Here is an 8,074-nt window from a genome sequence, read left to right as displayed (position 1 = left end):
TGGTGATTTCATCCTCACCTGGGATGGGGATGTTTCCTTGGACCAAGTTGGGGTCTAGTAAAAAGCAAGCGGGGAATATTTGTTTTTGTTTTGTTTTGTTTTGTTTTTTGAGACAGAGTCTTGCTCTGTCTCCCAGGCTGGAGTACAATGACGCGATCTCGGTTTACTGCAACCTCTGCCTCCCGGGTTCAAGCGATTCTCCTGCCTCAGTCTCCTGAGTAGCTGGGATTACAGGTGCCCAGCACACACCCGGCTAATTTTTCTGTATTTTTAGTAGAGATGGGGCTTTCACCATGTTGGTCAGGCTGGTCTTGAGAACTCCTGACCTCAGGTGATCCCCCCACCTCGGCCTCCCACAGTGTTGGGATTACAGGCCTGAGCCACCACGCCCGGCCAGGAGTATTTGTTTACATGAAATTCTGGCCAGGCACGGTGGTTCATGCCTATAAGCCCAGCACCTTGGAGGCCAGGGATGGGCAGGGTGGGGGGTTTCAGGAGAGGATGACAGGAGGATGACTCAAGCTCAGAGCTCAAGACCAGCCTGAGCAACATGGCAAGACCTCATCTCTAAAAAAAAAAAAAAAAAAAAATTAGCCGGGTATTGTGGCATGCACCTGTGGTCCCAGCTACTCAGGAGGCTTAAGGACAGAAGAATTGCTTGGCTGCAGAAGGTTAAGGCTACAGTGAGCCATGACCATGCCACTGCACTCCAGCCTGGGAGACAGGGCAAGACCCTTTCTCGAGAAAAATAAATAGGCCAGGCACAGTGGCTGATGCCTATAATCCCAACGCTTCAGGAGGCCAAGGAGGAAGGATCCTTTGAGCCCAGGAGTTTGAGGCCAACCTGGGCAATATAGGGAGACCCCATCTCTATGTAAAAAAATAAATAAATAGGGCCAGGCGCAGTCACTCACAACTATAATCCCAGCACTTTGGAAGGCTGATGTGGGCGGATCACTTGAGGGCAGGCGTTGAAGCCCAGCCTGGGCAATGTGGTGAAACCCCGTCTCTACAAAAAAATACCAAAATTAGCCGGGCGTGGTGGTGTACACCTGTAATCCCAGCTACTCAGGGAGGCTGAGGCACAAGAATCACTTGAACCTGGGAGGCAGAGGTTGCAGTGAGGTGAGATCACACTACTATACTCCAGCCTGGGTGACAGAGCAAGACTCCATCTCAAGAAAAAAAAAAAAAAAAAAAATTTAGCTGGGTGTGGTGGCACATGCCTGTAGTTCCAGCTACTTGGGAGGCTGAGGTGAAAGGATCGCTTGGGCCTGGGAAGCCGTGATTGCAACGCTGCACATCAGCCTGGGTGACCAAGCGGGACTCTGTCTCAGAACAAAACAAAACAAAACAAAAATACATATTCCCAGATCCTGGAATGTCCTGGGAAGCTATATGTGTGTCATGCCCTCCCAGCTGCACCTGAACAATGAGCATAGCAAACATCAGCTGCAGCCTCTCTTTGCTTCTCTCAGAAAATGAGGGGAGTTGAGCCTCAGTGACCCAATCTGGAAAATGGGCCTAAATGGTGTTCTTTGAAAGGTTCATATAGGCAAAGCGGTCCCCAAATGCCGAAGGAGCCAAGAAACCAAAGAATGAGGCCGACCCATCTAGTTTGTCAATACAGGGTGGTTTATTAGGGGGAAACTTAGAGTGTGGTCTTCGCCAGGCATGGTGGCTTATGCCTGGAATCCCAGCACTTTGGGAGGCCGAGGCAGGTGGCTCACTTGGGGTCAGGAGTTCGAGACCAGCCTGACTGACATAGTGAAACTCTTGTCTCTACTAAAAATACAAAAATTAGCCAGGTGTGGTGGTGGGCGCCTGTAATCCCAGCTACTGGAGAGGTTGAGGCAGGAGAATCACTTGAACCCGGGAGGTGGAGACTGCAGTGAGCCGAGATCACGCCACTGCACTCCAGCCTGGGCTACAAAGCAAGACTCTGTCTGGAAAAAAAAAAAAGAAGAAGTGTGGTCTTGGGCAGCAGCAAGACAGATAGATCATGCCCTGCAACCCCCAGACACAGGGCTTCTATCTCGAGGAAAGCATATCTGTGCTCTGGAAGGAACGCGTAGGTGGCTATGGGCGATATATCTTGTGATGGATGTGACAACATCAAGGCTTGTTCTGGAGGAAAGGCTGGTAAGTACGTGTTTCTACATAAAGAGTAACACATCCGTTAGACATGTTGGAGGCATTCCCAGTTTCGGGTTAGTCAGAAGTCACACGGCAGGTTGGGTGCAGTGGCTCATGCCTGTAATGCCAGCATTTTGGGAGGCTGAGGCAGGAAGACCGTTTGAGCCCAAGAGTTTGAAACCAGCCTGAGCGACATAGTGAAACCCCGTCTCTTTTTTTTCTTTTTTTTTTTGAGACAGAGTCTCACTCTTGTTGCCGGTGGCTCTATCTCGGCTCACTGCAACCTCCGCCTCCCGGGTTCAAGTGATTCTCCTGCCTCAGCCTCCTGAGTAACTGGGATTACAGGCGCCCACCACGCCCGGCTAATTTTTGTATTTTTAGTAGAGACAGGGTTTCGCCATGTTGGCCAGGCTGGTCTCAAACTCCTGTCCTCAGGTGATCTGCCCTCCTCTGCCTCCCAAAGTGCTGGGATTATAGGCATGAGCCACCGCGCCCGGCCAACCCTGTTTCTTTCTTTTTTTTTTTTTTTTTGATACGGAGTCTTGCTCTGTCTCCCAGGCTGGAGTGCAATGGCACAGTCTCGGCTCACTGCAACCTCCGCCTCCCGGGTTCAAGCAATTCTCCTGCCTCAGCCTCCCAAGTAGCTGAGATTACAAACCCCATCTCTTAAAAAAAGAAAAAATCACATGGCAGAGTAGCATTTTAAAATAAAGTCACGAGGTTGGGCGCGGTGGCTCACGCCTGTAATCTCAGCACTTTGGGATGCTGAGGCAGGCGAATCACCCGAGGTCAGGAGTTTGAGACCAGCCTGACCTACGTTGAGAAACCCCGTCTCTACTGAAAATACAAAATTACCCGGGCCTGGTGGCGCATGCCTGTAATCCCAGCTGCTCAGGAGGCTGAGGCAGAAGAATCGCTTGAACCCAGGAGGTGGAGGTTGCAGTGAGCCGAGATCACGCCATTGCACTCCAGCCTGGACAACAAAAGCAAAACTCCGTCTTAAAAAATAAATAAATAAATAACATTAAACTAAGTCACTCAGCCTGCAAACAATGGCTCACGCTTATAACCCAGCAATTTGGGAGGCCGCAGCAGGTGGATCACTTGAGGTCAGGAGTTCAAGACCAGCCCGGCCAACATGGTAAAACCCCATTTCTACTAAAAATACAAAATTAGCTGGGCATGGTGATGGGCGCCTGTAATCCCAGCTACTCCTGAGGCAGGAGAATCGCTTGAACCCAGGAGGCGGAAGTTGCAGTGAGCTGAAATTGTGTCACGGCACTCCAGCCTGGGTGACAGAGCAAGACTCCGTCTCGAGAAAAAAAAAAAAAAGGGACCATGTTCTAGTGTAGGGGTAAGTGGATTGTTTTGGCCCCAATCCCAAGAGGATCAAGGGAGACCACTGCAGCTGCCTGAGAAATTCTTGCCCTCTGACAAGAAACACCCTATCCAGTCTGGGGAATTTGCCAGTCCAACCCCTCCCCTTGGCTCAAGATTCTGGGAAATCCTAAATAGTGTTTACCATTGACCTTTTATCAGCTCTAGTAGAAATGCGTCTGGCCACACTTGCTTTACAACTATGCATGATGGATAGTTGGGCCAGGCTTGGTGGCTCATGCCTAGTGCTTTGGGAGGCCGAGTTGGGAGGATCACTTCAGCCTAAGAGTTGGAGGCCAGCCTAGGCAACATGGTGAGACACCATCTCTACAAAAAAAAATTTTTTCTATTTTTTTTTTTGAGACGGAGTGTGGCGCTGTCACCCAGGCTGGAGCAACAGAGCCAGACTTTGTCTCAAATAAATAAATAAATAAATAAATAAAACCTGCCAAAAAATTTTTTAAAATGCCATTTTTCTTTCTTTCTTTCTTTTTTTTTTTTTGAGGCAGAGTCTTGCTCTGTCACCCAGGCTGCAGTGCAGTGGCGCGATCTCGGCTCACTGCAAGCTCTGCCTCCCGGGTTCAAGCCATTCTCCTGCGTCAGCCTCCAGACTACAGGCGCCCGCCACCACGCCCGGCTAATTTTTTGTATTTTTAGTACAGATGGGGTTTCACCGTGTTAGTCAGGATGGTCTTGATCTCCTGACCTCGTGATCCGACCACCTTGGCCTCCCAAAGTGCTGGGATTACAAGCGTGAGCCACTGCGCCCGGCCATTTTTCTTTTTAATCAATCCTGCCACTTGAAGATTATATGGTAAGTGAAATCTGCAGTCTATACACAATACTGAGTTGCTCCAAGCCCTTGAGGATTGTGAGGGACCCAGTGTTCTAATTCTTGCTAGAGTGTCTACCTCCATGTTACCAGAGGCGAGTCTGACCGGGTACTGACATGTGATATACCATTAAGTGTGCAGTGGGTTCTTTTAGCCTTTCCCAAATGTCTTTCCACATGGCAGCGCCCCACAGCATTTTCTTTTTCTTCTTTTTTCTTTTTTTTTTTTTCTTTTTTTTCTAAGACAGAGTCTCACTCTGTTGCCCAGGCTAGAGTGCAGTGGCGTGATCTTGGCTCACTGCAAGCTCTGCCTCCTGGGTTCAAGCGATTTCAGTGCCTCAGCCTCCCAAGTAGCTGGGATTACAGGTGCACACCACCACGCCCAGCTAATTTTTGTATTTTTAGTTAGAGATGGAGTTTCCATGTTGGCCAGGCTGGTCTCAAACTCTTGACCTCAGGTGATCCGCCCGCCTCGGCCTCCCAAAGTGCTGGGATTACAGGCGTGAGCCACTACGCCCGCCCTCTTTTTTCTTTTTTGAGACAGAGTCTCACTCTGTTGCCCAGGCTGGAGTGCAGAGGTGCCATCATAGCTTACTGCAGCCTCAACCTTCCCAGCTCAAGCGATCCTCCCGCTTCAGCCTCCCTAGTAGCTGGGAATACGGATGCACACCACCACACCTGGCTAATTTTTTGCAGGTTGGTCTCGAACTCTTGGGCTCAAGTGATCTGCTCACCACAGTCTCCCAAAGTGCTGGGATTACAGGCATGTACCACCGTGCCCAGCACATTTTCTTTTCAGTGTTTAACTTTTTGCCTTCTGTGAGGTGCTGGGGTGCAGCAATAAGAAAATATAATAATTATTATTTTTGTTGAGACAGAGTCTTGCTCTGTCGCCCAGGCTGGAGTGCAGTGGTGTGATGTCGGCTCACGGCAACCTCTGCCTCCCAGGCTCATGCCACTCTCCTGCCTCAGCCTCCAGACTACAGGTGCCCACCACCACGCCCGGCTAATTTTTTGTATTTTTAATAGAGATGGGGTTTCACCGTGTTAGCCAGGATGGTCTTGATCTCCTGACCTTGTGATCCACCCATCTCGGCCTCCCAAAGTGCTGGGATTACAGGCGTCAACCACCGTGCCTGGCCGCTGAGTAGTATTTTGTTGAATCCACTGGCAGCTTAAAGGACATTTGGGCTTGAGCTATGTACAGCTGCTAACACCTGTGCACTGGTTTGTGTGCAAACATGTTATTTTTTCTCTCTAGGACAAATACCTGGGAGTATCAAAATTATTTTTTGATATTTATTATTAAATGAGTTTTTCTTTTTCTTCATAGTAATGATATTGTGTCCTATGTGGATTTCCCTCCCCCTAAATTTTTTTTTTTTTTTTTTTTTTGAGACAGAGTCTCTCTCTGTCACCCAGGCTGGAGAGCAGTGGTGCGATCTTGGCTCACCGCAACCTCCTCCTCCCAGGTTCAAGCAATTTACCTGCCTCAGCCTCCCAAGAAGCTGGGATTGCAGGCGCCCGCCACCATGCTTGGCTAATTATTTTGTATTTTTAGTAGAGATGGGGGTTTCACCATGTTTGCCAGGCTGGTTTCGAACTCCTGACCTTAAGTGATCCGCCCACCACGGCCTCCCAAAGTGCTAGGATTACAGGCATGAGCCACTGTGCCCTGCCCCCTCCCCCCACTTTTTTTTTTGGTAGAGATGGGGTCTTGCTTTGTTGCCCAGGCTGGTCTCAAAGTCCTGGCTTCAAGTATTCCTCCCATTTGGGCCTCCTACAGTACTGGGATTACAGGCGTGAACCACCGTGTCTGGTCCCATTTGTGTTTCTATTCAGCAGTTTGTGTAAACTTGAAGTCTGTGAATCCGTGTGTGACACTCAGGTCTCAATTATTGTCTACCAAGTAATAGAAACTGACTAATATCCTGCCCTGTGTGAAGCTGGCCAGCCAGTTAGGAACAATCATGTCCCAACCAGCCTGGGAAACCTGGCAAGACCCTTCCTTGATAAAAAGTTTAAAAATCGACCGGACACAGTGTCTCATACCTATAATCCCAGCACTTTGGGAGGCTGAGGCGGGAGGATTGCTTGAGCCCAGGAATTGGAGACCAGCCTGAACAACAAAGTGAGACCTTTTCTGTACAAAAAATTGCTGGGCATGGTGGCTCATGCCTGTAATCTCAGCACTTTGGGAGGCCGAGGCAGGCGGATCACCTGAGGTCAGGAATTCGAGACCAGCCTGGCAAACACAGTGAAACCCCATCTCTAGTAAAAATACAAAAATTAGTCGGGCGTGGTAGTGGGCGCCTGTCATCCCAGCTACTCGGGAGGCTGAGGTAGAATTGCTTGACACCGGGAGGTGGAGGTTGCAGTGAGCCAAGATTATGCCACTGCATGATCACCCCAGCCTGGATGACAGAGCGAGACTTCGTCTCAAAAACAAAAAACAAAAAACAACAACAACAAAAAAAATTAGCAGGCTGGATGCAGTGGCTCATGCTTGTAATCCCAGCACTTTGGGAGGCCAAGGCAGGCAAATCGCAAGGTCAGGAGATCGAGACCATCCTGGCCAACATGGTGAAACCCTGTCTCCACTAAAAATAAAAAAAATTAGCTGGGCATGGTGGAGGGTGCCTGTGGTCCCAGCTACTCAGGAGGCTGAGGCAGGAGAATCACTTGAACCAGGGAGGCGGAGGTTGCAGTAAGCTGAGATCACACCACTGCACTCCAGCCTGGGGATAGAGTGAGACTCCGTCTCAAACAAACAAATAGCGGTAAGTGGGGCACATGCCTATACTCCCAGCTACTCAGGAGGCTGAGGCGGGAAGATAGCTTGAGCCCAGGAGTACAAGGCTGCTGTGAGCTATTATCACACCACTGCAGTCCAGCTAGGTAACAGAGTGAGACCCTATCTCTAAAATAATTAATAAATAAAACAAAATAATTAGCCAGGTGTAGTAGCCAGTAGCTACTTTGGGTCCCAGCTACTGTAGTCCCAGGTACTAGAGTGGCTAAGGCAGGAGCTAATTCCTTGAGCTAAGGAATTTGAGGCTGCAGTGAGCTATGATTGTGCCACTGCACTCCTTCCTGGGCGACAGAGCGAGACCCTATATCAACAATAATTATAATAATACAGTATATTTTACATAATAGACCATAGAGCTCAATGAATCCTCCTCACAACCGTATGTAAGTAGATGTTATCATGATCTCTGCTTTCCAGAATAGAAAAGTGAGGACCAGAGAGGGCGACCTCTTGTCCAAAAGCAATACAGCCAAGAAGGGGCAAGGAGGGTTTTGAAACCAGTCGGCCAGGCTCTGGGGCTCCTAACAAGCAAAGCAGCCTGGTTTCTAAAACTATAGCTTCTGGAAGCAGCCAATTCACAGGTCTTTACCTCCTGACTGTGAGACCTCCAAAAAATGACCAGGGATCTTGGAGTCTGTTTCCCCCTTTGTGAACTGGGGACAATAGAACCTACTTCCCAGGTCTGCGGGGAGAAATTAGGAACGAAGAAGGTAAAGCGCAGAGCTGAGCAGCTGGTCTACAGGTGCTCTATACATATTAGTAATAATTATTAAGTTTGCTGTTACAATCCCCTCTCTCTCTGTGAACAACCCCTAATGATGCGTGGCTTTGAGAGCAAAAAAGTCAGGGCAAAGTTTTGCCACAAAGTCCAGAGGGCAAGACATTAAATCTAACTCTCAAGGATTGGTGTTGGCAAG

This window comes from Gorilla gorilla, chromosome 20 (genome assembly GCF_029281585.2).
Source record: "Gorilla gorilla gorilla isolate KB3781 chromosome 20, NHGRI_mGorGor1-v2.1_pri, whole genome shotgun sequence".
Lineage (NCBI taxonomy): Eukaryota > Metazoa > Chordata > Mammalia > Primates > Hominidae > Gorilla > Gorilla gorilla.
This window is presented reverse-complemented; position numbering follows the sequence as displayed.